This window comes from Brachionichthys hirsutus, chromosome 12 (assembly GCF_040956055.1).
Source record: "Brachionichthys hirsutus isolate HB-005 chromosome 12, CSIRO-AGI_Bhir_v1, whole genome shotgun sequence".
NCBI classification, from domain to species: domain Eukaryota; kingdom Metazoa; phylum Chordata; class Actinopteri; order Lophiiformes; family Brachionichthyidae; genus Brachionichthys; species Brachionichthys hirsutus.
In genome coordinates, this window is record NC_090908.1 from 1,220,658 (window position 1) to 1,223,716 (window position 3,059).

Consider the following 3,059-nt stretch of genomic DNA (forward strand, 5'->3'; position numbering starts at 1 on the left):
AGGTTCCACCGAGATTTGAACTCGGATCGCTGGATTCAGAGTCCAGAGTGCTAACCATTACACCATGGAACCATGTATACGCCGCTGTAAACACTGGTTCAGGAGTGGGTAGTACTACCTATATGTAGTACTACCTAAATGCAGTACTATCTAAGTGTATCGGTGGAAACCTCTGGATCTTCAGCCGGAGCGCGAAGCTTCGTTTTGTTTGATGTTTCTGTCTTCTGACTCGACTTGTTTGTGTTTAGTTAGAATCACACCTGAAACGTCGATCAGTTGTTTCTGATCTCCGAGAAGTTTCATCTTGTGAATAGAACATTAATTTGTAAAACCGAATTTCTATTAATGTCAAGAGACACTCCTGCGTAAAGAGGTTCCACTGAGACTCGAACTCGGATCGCCGGATTCAGAGTGCAGAGCGCTAACCATTACACCACGGAACCGGCTCCCAGGCCCCAGATCAGGTGAATCCAGAATGGAATGGATCCTAAACTGAGCCTGATGGATCCTAAACTGAGCCTGATGGATCCTAAACTGAGCCTGATGGATCCTAAACTGAGCCTGATTGATCCTAAACTGAGCCTGATGGATCCTAAACTGAGCCTGATGGATCCTAAACTGAGCCTGATGGATCCTAAACTGAGCCTGATGGATCCTAAACTGAGCCTGATGGATCCTAAACTGAGCCTGATTGATCCTAAACTGATCATATGCTGCAGTAAATGTTTCCTGTCATGTTCTAATTTTTCTCCTGATACACAAACTGAAATAAAATGTGTGTTTCTCCTTCAGTCGGAGGACGCAGTTCTTGCAGCAGGTTCGCTCCGGCTCCGGGTCCATCTCTCCAGAGCCGCGTTTTGCGGGGAGCCGGTCCCCGCCGCTGGTTGATCCACTCCGGCTCTTCGTTCCGCCCGGAGCCGAGCTTGCTGCAGGGAGGAGCGGACGCAGCGCAGCAGCGCAGCGCAGCGCACACGCAGCCTGCGTTCACGGAAACGCGCACACGCAGCACTTTGCGACTTCCCCTGATGTTCTCCCGTCCGTGCAGCCCACGCACGGCTCCAGCGAGAAGACATCCACGCGTTCGGTGGGAACCGTTCCGGAAGCTGTTTGTTTCTGAGGAGCTGGGAACCTCTGCCCGGTCCAGGGATACCCCCCCCGACCCCCCCAATCGTTCCTGCGCAAAGAAAGACGTGCTCATAAACGCCACGCCGCATCTGTGGTAAGGTTGCAAGCTTCCTTCCTCTCTTCCAGGCATTGCAGGTTGTACTTTGTGTGTGTGTGTGTGTGTGTGTGTGTGGGGGGGGGGGGGGGCTCAGATCCAGCATCTCATCCTTTTGTATTTGCATCCTGAGGACCAGTCAGGCATCAGCTGCTGCTGCTGCTGCTGCTGTGACTCACACATGAAATAACCCTCAGATCATGACGTCAGCACCAAAGCCATGTGTCTCCGACCCCCCCCCCCCCCCCCCAGTTATGCATTGTGTTGTGGAGCTCAGCTGGATGATGTAATGGTCACCGGTATTTTGAGCTCCTCGGCTTCCCCTCCTCTCCCGGGTTGAGAAAGATTCTCCACTCGCTGAAAGTCATCCAACTTCGGGTCGCTGCCCCCACCACCACGCTGCCCCCACCCCACCACGCTGCCCCCACCCCACCACGCTGCCCCCATCCCACCACGCTGCCCCCATCCCACCACGCTGCCCCACGCTGCCCCCACCACCACGCTGCCCCCACCCCACCACGCTGCCCCCATCCCACCACGCTGCCCCCATCCCACCACGCTGCCCCACGCTGCCCCCACCACCACGCTGCCCCCACCCCACCACGCTGCCCCCATCCCACCACGCTGCCCCCACCCCACCACGCTGCCCCCATCCCACCACGCTGCCCCCACCCCACCCCACGCTGCCCCCACCCCACTGAAGGTCAGCCAGTGACTTTGCAACACAAATATAAGAGACTTGAGAGCGTTTGTTGTCCGTCGCCGTATCAAATCGATTTTCTGACATGGTTCCGTCGTTCCGAGGTTCCTCGCTCAAATGCTCAAACACTTCGTTGGTAAATCCGGTGATGATGTGACGCGGTTTTCAGCCTCGGATGGTTTTAAGCTTTAGGAATCGTTCGTGACATTCATAACAGGAAGTCATCTCAAGACACTTTAAGGCATCGCAGGGAAAGACAGAACCCAACGTGACCCAAAAATGCAAGCGCTTTGGAGACGGAGGCAAGGAAGAACTTCCCTTTAACAGGCAGAAACCTTGAACAGAACCCAAGGCTCATAGTGGAAGGCCGTCTGTCTGGACCGGCTGGGTTGAGAGGGAGAGAGAGAGGGAGAGAGACATAGAGCAGGAGCAGACAAAAACATAACGTAACATGTAGGCTGCTGACTAGAGCTGCTATTTGAAGCTATAAATGCTAATGCTAGCGATATGGACAGCCACAGGTCCAGGTTCTGCAGCACCACGGACAGAAGGACCTGCAGACAGAGACAGACAGAGGGACAGAGAGAGGGCAAGACTGCAGGGAAGAGGGAGGGATTGTGAATAAAATGTTACTTTGTTTGATTTATATAAACATCAAAGACATCTGTGAATAAACAGGTTCCACCGAGATTTGAACTCGGACCGCTGGATTCAGAGTCCAGAGCGCTAACCATTACACCACGGAACCGGCCGACGTCTGGCGTCCGGCCACTTCGCTTTGTGGTTCACGTTACTGGAGCAGCTTGGGAGAACCCGGAGAACGCTGACGGGGAGAACATACAAACGCGGCACAGACAGGATTCGAACCCGCGACACGAAATAATGAGCGTGTTTTGATTCCGTCTCCCTGCCAGTCTGGTTCGGTGCAACGAAACGCACGGCGCTGAAGTTAGCGCCGCAGCAACAGGTTTCACTTCGCTTCTCTCCACGACCGTTCTGCTTGCGTTGGCATCTTTCCACGGCTTTAACGTTCTCACAGCTTCCTGCTGACGTCTTTAGCTCCCAGCGACTCCAGCTCACGCCCTCGGGCGGGCCGTGAGGTTTACGTTACAACCCCCCCCCCCCCCCCCGCTGTCTCTG

General features: G+C 54.7%; 1 non-coding gene across 1 annotated transcript; it reads right to left on the reverse strand.

Annotated features, from left to right (window-relative positions):
* trnaq-cug (transfer RNA glutamine (anticodon CUG)) lies at positions 1-72 on the reverse strand. The gene has a single exon. It is a non-coding gene; the product is annotated as a tRNA-Gln (tRNA).
* Positions 73-3,059: the final 2,987 nt, after the last annotated feature.